The sequence below is a fragment of the Cynocephalus volans genome, chromosome 8, assembly GCF_027409185.1.
Source record: "Cynocephalus volans isolate mCynVol1 chromosome 8, mCynVol1.pri, whole genome shotgun sequence".
In the NCBI taxonomy this organism is placed as follows: domain Eukaryota; kingdom Metazoa; phylum Chordata; class Mammalia; order Dermoptera; family Cynocephalidae; genus Cynocephalus; species Cynocephalus volans.
In genome coordinates this window covers 115,701,768-115,714,236 of record NC_084467.1, presented here as the reverse complement: position 1 = coordinate 115,714,236, position 12,469 = coordinate 115,701,768, and the positions used below count along the sequence as shown (strand labels likewise).

At 39.9% G+C, this 12,469-nt stretch overlaps 1 pseudogene; it reads left to right on the top strand.

Moving 5' to 3' along the window:
- The first annotated feature begins 1,041 nt into the window (after window positions 1-1,041).
- Window positions 1,042-11,916, top strand: LOC134384311 (eukaryotic translation initiation factor 3 subunit M-like; annotated as a pseudogene).
- Window positions 11,917-12,469: the final 553 nt, after the last annotated feature.

The following is a 12,469-nucleotide window of genomic DNA, read 5'->3' as shown; positions in this document are numbered from 1 at the left end:
TTATGAACATACCATGGTTGACAATGCAGTCACTTTATTCAAAGAGCTTTTAGTCCACTTAGGGATAAAAACACACACACCAACAACCAATAAATCTTATTGTGCTGCATTTTATTATAACATGTCAACTCTCTAGATAAAGACAAGCCTGGTTGAAACAACGTTTTCTAAAGTGGCAACCCTCAGCTGATGTTTGCCCACTCATGATCTTGACTTCAGTACTTGCTGTGGAGTATTGGTTCTATACTGTTGTAGTACTGTATACCCCATCTAATAGAGTGCCCAGGAAGGGATGTTTGCTTAGTGAATATTTATTAAACGAATGAATAAATTTGGCCCATGCATCCAATTATTTCTTGCCATTTTGAAGGAGATCTTCAACATGTTACTTTTAAGACATCATAAGTTTACTTGTAACCCTAAATAGTGAAATGAGGATCTTATACAGGTTTATTTTGGATAAAAGTATAAGTTATTAAGCATAACATTTACAAACAGGGTCCTGCTGTAAATTTCCTGTAACTCATAATAAGAAACTTAAAATAGTCAAATCTTGTGGGAAGTGAAGTTAATAGAGTATTCTAAAGTCATTTATTCAGAATTCTCTTTTGTTTCTACTTGGCTGTTCCATGGTTGTCTTGTCATAAGTTAGTCTCTCCTAAACAGGCTTACCATCCTCTTTTGTGGTGTTTATAACTATTTAAATGCTCTCAAATATTTGTTTGTATTTTGTAAGCATCATCTGTATAAATGTGTTTGGGTTATATATTTTGGTTTTACTTGCTTTACAAGAAAAAAAAATTATCTCAAGCTAATTTATGAAAGAAAGTAATTTTTGAAAAGTGAAGATAAGAACTCAGCAAACTGGAAGAAATTTCACTTCCATACTCACAATTTTAAAAAGCTGGATATTCAAAACCACAAGTTGTCTTAAATCTATCAGAGAAATGAAATACCAGGGCAACTAATTAACACCAAATCTCACAAAAACAGATTCCTCCATGAAGAGAGGAGATGCAAATCCGTGCTTATTTGGGACGGATGTCAGATTATACAAGCCAGTAAGAAGCATTCAGTTAAAACAATCAAAAAATTACTCAAAGCTAGCACGAGTATATAAAAGCCCTGAGAGTCACAAACACAGGGGGAATTCACATCAATTTCTTAGCTCATTTGCATAGACTCACCAGGGGCTCCTGAAAAGCTAGGGTCACCAATATAGACCAGATCTCTCTCATGGCACTGGCCTGAGGTATGACAGTACCTAGTACATGGGAAAGATAAGAAGTTTTAACAAGATCTTTCTCCCCTATTTCCATACAGAAAAAAAGGCTTAACCTGATGAAGGAGGGGTCAAAAGCCCTGCTGCCCTCGGGGCACAGGAGAAAACTGCAGCTGAGAGAAAGAAAAATAATGGGAAGGGACAAGAAAATATCCTGGTTCTAGACTATTAGATGTCCCAAACTGCTAGGAGAAAGGCAGAACAGTTAGATGGCCCAACTCAAAAAAACTCAAAACAAGTCATCTGCCTAAGCATGAGTCTGAACCAGAACAAAACCTAAATCCCCCACTCCCTCTCCCAAGCAGAAGAGCAAACATTAACAAGCAGGAGCAGTCTACCTCTGGATGAGGCAAAAGAGCATGGAGATAGATCTCCTAAGGCAAAATGCAAAGGAAATAAACTTGAGAGTGGATCAGGCATTAAAAAAACCTCCTGGCAAACTAGTGTCAACAAAAGAAGTACAGTGCCCTCCATAGCAACTGGTTCCGCAGCCACAGATGAAACCTACCGTGGACTGAAAATATTCAGGGGAAAAAAATAATACAAATTTTAAAAATAATACATACTTTAAAAATTTTTTAAATCAAAGCACAAAAATACAATACTAATAATAACTACTTACATATCATTTACATTGAATTAGTATTATAAGTAGTCTAGATGACATGATTTAAATTATACAAGAAGATGTATATAAATTATATGCAAATACTTCACTATTTCATACACCAGACATGAGCATTAGTGGATTTTGGTATAGGTGGTGGTCCTGGAACTAATCCCCACGGATACTGAGAGACAACCCTAATGCTACAGGAATTTGAAGACTATTGAAACAGCAGCAAAACACAAATCTAGCTAACTCTTGACTAGATTTACTCACACCCACAAACTACAAGTTTAGCAAGCTGAGCTTACTTTATCTCAAGGAATAGCTCCCAGGAAATCTCTTAGAAATGTAGTGACTGTGACCCTTGAAAGCCTCCTTTAAGAAACTTTATGAGGTTTCGTCCTCACTCAAATAAAATAGGGCTGCAGGAAGGACATGCTCAGGGAAAGCGAGATTAGTGGAAGGAATGAGGAGAAGAGGGAGACTTAGGATTCAGCAAGAGGGTGTGTGCTTGGGACTGGGGACAGATGAATCTTATAAGGCAAGTCAGAGGAAAAATAAAACAAGGGAGGTCAGTGGGTGATTTGTGAAGACTTCACTCTGTGGGAATAAGAAAGGGAAATGAATTTAGCACACACATAAAAATGTTTCCCAAATGGATGCAAGGAGTAGGGGATGCAAAGGTGGGGAGGATGGAAAGAGAGATGATATTGGGCTGATCAGGCAGGGGGCAGCTGCTCGACTCAGTCTGACAAGGGAGATGGTGAATTTGGTTGTGGAAAACTGAGCCGTCCAGGGTTATAATGTTTGAAAGCCTGGAAGAGGCCATAGTCAAAGCATGTTTGAAGAGTCAGAGTCAGGATCATCCCCAAAATAGTCAATTAGTCTGTGTATCATATACCAGGACTGGCTTCATGGGTGTGCAACCAGTGCAGTAGCACAGAGTTAATACTCTATGATCACCATCTTGAAATTCTGAATAATTTTGCCTTGAATTTGTGTTTTAGAAGTGAAGTCCAATGAGCCAGTGAAACTTGCAATGGGAGTTTGGAGGAGCCTCTTTTGCTTACATGTGATCCCACCTCCCGTGATTTCCTCTGCTTCCCCATCACTCGTTCTCTGCTGTCTGCTCTGTTCCCTACTGTCTGTAGCCCCAGGCAGGTCTGGACTCCTCTACCTCCTCCACCCTGCCACCACTGCCACCCTCAGTCAGTGCAGCACCCAGGTCTCATCAGCAGGGAAGCCTCTTCTGCCATCACTCTCCATGATTACCTTGCCCCTGGCAGGAGCACAGGGAGAATAAGACCAGAGGCACAACCTCCACATTATCTAGGCTGCAGGATGGCATGTTTTGAAACTAATCAGGGCGAGTTTCTCTCCCACCCTTGATCCAAGCTTCTCCTCACTGTTCTTACATATTCTTGGTTGTCACTCATCTGCCAAAGGTTGGGGTGGCAACTGTGGTAAGGGGAGTTTGACTTTCCCCTTCCCTTCAGTGGGGCACATGTCAGTCAGTCGGGCAGCTGGCAGCAAGGGGATCCAGGTAGCAAGTGTGCAGCTTACATGTGCTCAGACTCACAGAGTAGGACACCCAGGCACCTACAAGCCTCTGCACTCACCCTGTGAGTATCCATGTGCCCAAGCGGTGCAACATTAGTATATTAAACAAACAATAATAACAGTAAGGAAACAAAAACACCATAACAGGTGGAGACAGAGAGAGACAAAAACATCAGAAGAAATAAATTTTTTATATTTCTGTATGTTTAAAAGCACTTTTTTTCTGCTTTTTGAATACAAACCTGCTATGATCTGATTCTTTGTGTCCTCTCAAAATTTATATGGTGAAATCCTAATCCCCAATGTGATGGCATTAAGAGATGGGGCCTTTGGGAAGCCATTAGGTTGTGATTAAAGCCTTTATGAATGGAATTAGCCCCTTATACAAGAGACCCAGAGAGCTCTCTTACTCCTTCCACCATGTGACTACACACCCAGAAGGTCCCTTCTATGAACCAGAAAGTGGCCCCCACTAGACACTGAATCTGTCTTGATCTTGGACTTCCCAGCCTCCAGAACTGTGAGAAATAAATGTCTGTTGTTTGTAAGACACCCAGTCTATGGTATTCTGTTATAGCAGCCCAAACAGACTAAGACAGGGCCCCACACTTTCATTTTGCACTGGACCCCACAAATTATGTGGCCTACACCTTTGAGTGTGGGATGGGGAAAACAGGTGGGGCCAGTTTAGAATTGGGTAGGAAGGAGAGGGAAGAGAATTAACTAAATGAGAATGTAGTTCTGAGACCAATGGGTGGGAGCTGCTCAGATATGCCAAGGTGCATAATAGATGCTGGAGAGGGAAGAGGAAGGAAGGGTCAGGTTGGGAAAAGAAGAGGAGATGAGCCACAAGTTTCACTTCAACTTTTCCATGAGCAGAGTCGGTCCTGACCAGATGCAGGTAGCAGCCGGTGCCTGAGTCACAGTGCCACTGTGGGTCTGTGGGACTTTCCTAGCCAGCTCCACTCCTGAGTGGATGTTCAGCTACGGTGGATGAAGGACAAGACCTGAACGAGGAAAAGGAAAGGAGAAGGGCTTCTCAGGAACTGGCTGAGGGATGCTGAGGACTGGGGGAGCTGAGAAAGAACAAAACCACAGGAAAAAATGAGGAGATAAAATAGGTGGGGAAAGTGACCAGGACCAGAAAAAAAAGAAAATAATTGGGAGAGAAGGAGCTAGATATATAGATCACTGACAATTGGGCGCTCACTAAACATAGGAGACCGTAGAGGAAAAAGCTAGGATGAGTAATGTCAACCTGGAAAAAGAACCTGAGGCACTGATAATACGTTAGAGTTTATTTGAGCTGATATATGTGATTGCAGCCCAGCAGATGCAGCCAAGGTGCCTTGGAATGTGCTACAATTTGTGGGCCAGATTTCAGTATTTTTATAGTCACAAAGAAGGGGAGAACACAGGGGAGAAGGGGGGATAACCTCTAATGAGCACATCAGTTTTTCTATTGGTTACATAGCATGGCATAGGTTAGTGGTTGATCCTTTGTTACATTTTACATACAGATTTATGAGTAAGGGTTATAAGACACATGCTCAGCATTCCCAGATTAATTTATAGCCTTTTTAAGACATTACTAAGTCTTGATTTAGATTAAAAATAGTCCTGTAGTAACAGTTCCAGGATGTAGGCATATGACGGTCACCCCATTCCAAGCCCTTCCCCCCAAGGCTTTAGGAATTTAGCTGAACTCGGATTTCTGGTTTATCAGTAGGATACACCCTGATTAGAAGTCAACCAGACAGGGGGTCCCAGCTATCGTAGAGGAGTCCAGTATTCTTACATTTGTCATCAGATCTCCCCTGGGGATCCTTCTTCTTGATCCATTGTTGCTCAGGCCCCAAGCAAGCTCATGTTGTTTCTAGCAGCTCTTATTACTTGCTACCCCAGATACCACCATAGCTCTTGAATTTCTTCTTCCTCCATAAACCTCTCCTCAGAACAAAAATGTGATCTCCTCTCCCATACAGTCTCATACTCTTGTCTGACTTTCCCCTCCTCGCCAACAGAAACCTCAGCTTCCCCAGCAGAGAAAACCACTGCCTCTTGTAACCACATGCCTTTTCATGGGCTTCTTGTTTTCCCTCCTACTCTGATTCAAGTTTGTCTCTCATCTTTCTGGCTTTCAGTGGTTCTCCCTTCATCTGGCCTATGTGCTTCTCACCTCTCACAGCAAATTTCTTGCAGTGAAAGGGGCTATAGACTGAAAGTCAGGAAGAAATTCTGCATGGGACACCTGCTGGATGCACTAAATAGGAGAGATCATCAGCACTCTGGCCTCAGTTTCATTATCTGTAAAATGGATGTACTGAAAGAACTGAATGTTCTCTAATATTACTTATGGCTCCAACATCCTGCGTGTCTCACTGTGCCCTGACACCATCCCATCCACATGTTCTTCTTTTTCCACACTCTGCTTCTTCCTTATTCCCTCTCACTCTTCCATGTCTTTGCCATCACTCCCCTCTCAGACCTTATCTCAGTTCCCAGAGCCTCTTCTTCATTTTCTCATACTCCTTATCCATTTAATCTAATCTCAGTAACTTCTCCTTGACTTTCTTTCCAAATCTGAAGCATTGTTTTACAATATGGCCTTTAGATTCCTGTGTGTAAATGTATAAAACACAGCCATGATTCTGTTTTTGGCAAGATAGCACACTACATTACTTGAAAAGACTTACTAGTGTGAAACAACGAAAAATACAAGATAATTTGTTTAATTCCTTTTAAATGCAGAACTGCATTTACCATGAAATAAGCAAAGCCTTCTAGGAAACAAAACAAAGATGAAATGGAAACCCAGAGAGGCAAACAGGATCTGACACAAGGGCATATGTGGCATTATCTTATATGGATTCCCCAGGGGTTTGGGTACTGTGGTCACTTGCATCAGTATATGTGCCTTCTGACCAGGCAAACAAGGTGAAGGCTGCAACCGAGGCTTCTGTTACACCCTCACCTGAGTGACAACACAGACTAGAAAAAAGCCCATCCAATTATACAGAGAAAAAAGCTTGTCTATCTATTCACTAAATGTTGGTTTTGTTTTTCCTATTATGAGAATTACTAATTACAAGTCTGGGTTTGGAGTAGAAATCTCTACTTGCACGATCCTGAAATTCACAACTTAATAAGCTGAAATAAAAAGTGATTCCAAGTTTGTAATACTCCTGTGACACCTGCTGGAATTTAAAGTGTGGGAGTTTAAAATATGCCACACCAAAGTGTGCTTTTCTGACATATTTCAAGATGGCTATTGGGAGGGGCTGCAGACACAGGAATAGTTCTTAAAAGCTGTCCTTTTGATTTGCATCTGCAAAGAAAATCTATATTGTGAAGTAAACAGCAGTTGTAAACAGGCTGTGATATTACATTTATATTTTTGATTTTTGTCCATGCTTCCTGGCTCATGCTACTCTGATCTTCTCCTGCCTTCCTTTCATCAGCTCCTTTTTCTCTCCAAGGCAGAAAATTGTCTGACCTACCTTAGCTGGTTGGAGGTCATAGGCCCCCATTTCAGGAGGGGCCCTGCCTCAAGCCTGAGAGGAAGAAAGGCTACACAGAGAGGCCAGGAAGAATCTGAACAAACATGCCTTGCTGGGTGTCCCCACCCAGTCTGTTAGTGTTAGATGACATCCTTTTTGACCTATTCCATTTCTGCACAGTTGTCCATGTTTTAATCATGCCTACATAATTAAGCTTTTGTAAAAACCGAAGAGCACAGGATTTGAGGAACTTCTAGACAGCTGAATACATGGAGGTTCCTGGAGGGTAGCTTGCCAGGGAAAGTATGGAAGCTCCATGCCCCTTCTCCCATACTTCACCTTATGAAACTCTTCATCTGTATGCTTTATAACATTCTTTGTAATAAATGAGTAAAAATGTAAGCAAGTGTTTTCCTGAGCTCTGTGAGCCACTCAGCAAATCAGATGATCCCAAGGAGTGGGGGATGTGGGAACCCCAATTTGTAGCCAGTCAGTGAGAAGTGCAGTGAGAAGCACAGGTAAAACAACCTGGAGCTTATAATAGGCATCAGAAGTTGGAGGGGTTGGAGCAGTTTGGGGGATTGAGCTTTCAACCTGTGGGATCTGATGCTATCAAGTAGATAGTGTTGGAAGTGAATTGGAGGCCACCCAGCTGGTATCCACTGAAGAATTGCTGTCTTTTTTGCTAGTGGGGAGAAACCCTCACACATGTGATCACAGAAGTTAGTCTTCTGTGATAATTGTGCTATGAGAGTATAGGAAAAAAAATGTGTTTTTTTTCCCCTCCATATACCCACTTTCTCTGGTGCCCCCTTATCTGCCTTATCTGGATCTAGCTCAGATGATATCAACACCCCAACCCAGAGATATCCACAGGATGTTAAATACTCTTCTGAGGGCTATTACTTGAGAGACTTTATCTGCTTAATAAGACAACCAATTTTTTGCAGTGCACTTTCTCTGCACACCCTCCTGTAGCTTCATGCCACCACACTGCAGGAGACTCCAAGCTCCTATCTCTTTCCGTACAGTATGAAAACTTCAACCATCTGGCTCTTCTTTTAGTCATATTTTGTGTGGTCCCCATCTATATGCATGTTAATAATTGGTTTGCCTTTTTTCTTGTTAATCTGTCTAATATAAGTTTGTTTTATACACTGAAAGTATCAAACCTTCAGAGGTGAGGGGAAAGGAAAATTTCCTTCACTCCTACAAAGGAAAGTGGATCTCAAGAGAATGACATCCAATATGAGCTGCAAAGGATACCCACACATAAAGTCTTTTCTAATGTGAGGCCACCCTCCCAAATTGGAGAACATAGGAATAAACAATCTATCAGAAGAAAAGTTGACAGATAAAATAGTTTAGTTGCCTTAAGAAATCACACATACAGGAAATTATATTTTAAAAGCTTAACAATGTAAAAAGAAATGACTCCAGAAAATAAAGATACATTGTCCAAAAAAAAAAAGTCATATTTTTAAAACAAATTAAATGTCTAGAAATTAAAACTCTAAACACTATAATTTAAAATTCAATGGGTGGATTAAAAAACAGAGAAATCAATTTTTAAATGTTTCCAATTTGGGAGACCTGAAGAATTTCTTGTAGTGCAATACATAGATAAGAGCTATTGAATATGAAAAAAAAAAATTAAGAGACATAAAGTTTAGTATAAAATCTAATATAAATCCAATAGGAATTTCATAAAGAGATAAAACACATAATAGGAAGAGAAAATATTTAAAGAAATCATGGCTGAGAACTTTCCAGAATTAAAGATATGAATCATTATATTCAGGAAAGACAAAGCTCCAAAACAGAATTAATGATTTTGAAAAACAATCTTCATTTTTCATAGTGAAGAAAAAAACTCAAAGATATGGGTAACTATGAATATAAGATGATGTAAAGCAAAGTTCCTTTTTCTTATATTTTAGTCAATGCTTAAATAAACAATCTATTAAATACCAAGGACTTCCCTAAATCCTAAGATTACAAAAAGCAGAAAGATAAAAACTCAAACTCTAGAAAAAGAAACAGGTAAACCAACCATAAAAAATAGTGTGAGAATTCTCACGAGAGAAAGGTACAGGGAAAAGAATAAGCCTCACTAAATCTGTTTTATCTATATTTGCACTGTTTACATGGCCTTGCTCACCATGAGCACTAGAATTTTTACTACAATAATCAAGCAGGACCTAGACAGTGAGATCATACTTGTATATCCATGAGACTATCTCAAGTGATTTTTAATTCAGAAATTTATGAAGATATCAAAAAGGATTGGAACTGAATCTACATAATGAGCACCACATATGATACCTTGAGAGTTGAGGCATCAACTTGTAACTCCTCAGAAAGAAGCTCATGGGCCGAGCCCGTGGCGCACTTGGTAGAGTGCGGCGCTGGGAACGCTGCGACGCTCCCGCCGCGGGTTCGGATCCTATATAGAACTGGCCGGTGCACTCACTGGCTGAGTGCTGGTCACGAAAAAGGACAAAAAAAAAAAAAAAAAGAAAGAAGCTCATAAGAATTCTTGGTGTCAGGAAACACTTTCTTAGCCATGTTTAATAGTTCTCACCAGTTCTAGCAATCACTAAAGTATAATAATTAACACTCCTAGTAGATGTCTCTCCTAGTGCCAATTTTTTTTAATATTGCTTTTTTACCTTGCTTATTTTGCCCAGGTTTTTTATTATCACATTGAAAGCAGCAGAAGGCACTCTTTGCTATGTGAAGGCTCAAAGTTCTCTTTATGAGCATTCTCTACAAAGACTATGCTAAGAAGACTTTGATTTTCCCAATATTTTCTGAAATGTTGCCTAAATGTTTAATTCTTAACCTGCAATTCCTGCTATATGCTTGTTTACTTTACTTCCTTGTTAAGGACTAATTATTTCCTAGAAGAAAAATTTGCCAACACTAGATGAATTTGTTTCTACAGCCACCATACCAAAGTGTCACAGACTGGGGGACTGGAATAACAGAAATGTATTTCTCACAACTCTAGAGGCTCGAAGTCCAAGGAAATTTTTCAAGCATTTTGGCAGGTTTGGTTTTTTCTGAGGCCTCTCTCCTTTGCTTTCAGATGGCCACCTTCTTGCCATGTCCTTACATGTCTTCCCTCTGTGTGCACACACCCATGCTGTCTCTCTGTGTGTCCAAGTTATTCTCCACATAAGGACACCAGTCAGATCGATTTAAGACACATTCTAACAGCCTCAATTTAATTTAATTATGTCTTCAAAGTCCTTATCTCTAAATACAGTCATGTTCTGAGGTGCTGGGGGTTAAGCTTCAACAAATTAATTTTGAGGAGACTAAATTTACTGCACATCGTTGGGTATTCTCACTTTTCAAAATATTCTTCACTTTTTTAGGCTCTACTTGCAAATGTGTTTTTATTAACAAAGGTATCATAAATAACTAGACTTAGAAGTCTATTGCCATAGCTTATGAAAGTAACACTTAACTTCCAAACAGTCTATAACTCTGTATTGTTTCCTTATTAATAATGGCTGTCTGGGGTTGGTTTGTGAATGGTGCATCTTCAGTGAAGGATATTCATCGACATCAGTGAAGAAGATTGAGCTGCTGAGCTTTGTGCTTATCTAAAATCTAAAGGAGCTGAGATCTCAGAAGAGAACTCAGAAGGTGGACTTCCTGTAGACTTAGCTCAAATTACTGAAGCCTGTGATGTGTGTCTGAAGGAAGATGATAAAGATATTGAAAGTGTGATGAGCAGTGTGGTTTCTATCCTCTTAGTCTTGGAACCAGACAAGCAAGATGCTTTGATTGAAAGCCTATGTGAGAAGTTGGTCAAATTTCAGGAAGGTGAAAGACCATCTCTATGACTGCAGTTGTTAAGCAACCTATTAAATGTACCCAAAAGACAAAAAGGGGGGGGGGCTCCCTGTGGCCAAAAAGAGATGCTCCAAAACTATCAAACAGAACTAAATGGCAAATGGCCATAGTAGGATGAGGAATTAGACACACATTCCCCAACTTGAACCATATATGTACGTTACTGATTGTAATGAGACTTTTCTTTCCTGTAACTAAGCAGAAACCAATTCCTGAAATATAATATTAAAGCAGCCACAGCTGGAAACTTTCCCATCTGGCTCCCAACAGACCATCTGTCCACCAGCCAGCCAACCCCCACACCCCATTCTTGTGGCGTACTATAGCTCAATTGGACAGAAAATAAGATTCACAAACATTCTTTCTCTGATAAGGGGCACAATCGCCAAACCAGCTTTGGCCAGTTCAGAGAGACTGTGTGTCAACTGTCTTTTGTGCCCTGTAGTTACTTTTTGACATCAGGTGCCACATTTCACCTCATTTTAATATTCAGTCTACACCCCAAAGTGAGCAAGGGCAATATGTTATGTGTATGTTTACCCATTGCACACATGCATGACTTCACTCATAAATATTCACAGAAGCTCCTGAAACTGCTAAATATGTATGTAAGTTTGACCCTGCAAGACAGAAATACCATTCCCTACCTCCCTCTTATGGAGCGTGCATTTTCAGTTTTCCCTGGAGATCCCATTGTCCCAATCTGCAGATTGTGTTTTTTTGTTTGTTTGTTTGATTTTAAAAATAGAGTTTCTCTTTTTCTTTCTCTATAGATCTAATGGTCTTTTATTAGTAAACCTCTCAATAGAATGGATAAAAATATTCCAATACGATATGCAGCATATTGCAGTTTTATTAAAATGGCAGCATCCATCCAGTGCATTCCCACTGAGCTAGATCAAGTTAGAAAATGGATTTCACACTAGAATCTCACCACTGAAACAAACACACCCTTTTAAAAATACCCATGAGACACTTGTGGATTGTAAGAAAATGATGCTGCCTCAAAAGTCATGGTGGATTTACTCAAAAGCTATGCAAAGGACAATGCTTTCCAGGCTGGAGTTGATGTCCACAAGTGTATTGAATTTAAATAAATGTTTCTTATTTTTAAGGTACCAACCCAGTATTCCCTTGAGAATTTCTTGTAAGGGTGGTCATGTGGTAGTGAACTCCCACAATTTCTGTTTGTCTGAGAATTATACTATTTGTCCTTCATTTTGGAAGGATAGCCTTGCAGGGTAAAGTATTATTGGCTGGCAATCTCTATCTTTTAGTATTTTGAATATATCATCCCATTCCTTTCTGCCGTTTAGGGTTTGTGATGAAAAGTCTGTTGTTAGTCTGATTGGGGCTCCCTTATAGGTGATTTGATGCTCCTCTCTTGCTGCTTTTAAGATTCTCTCTTTGTCTTTGAGTTTTGCCAATTTGACTACAACATGTCTTATAGAAGATCTTTTCAGGTTGAATACATTTGGGGATCTTTGAGCTTCCTGAATCTGAAGATCTGTGTCTTTTCCTGTACCTGGGAAGTTTTCTGCCAATATTTTGTTGAATATGTTTTCAATGCAATCTCCTTTTTCCTCCCCTTCTGGAATACCCATGACTCGGATATTGGAATGCTTAAAGTTTTCTGATATCTCTCTTAGA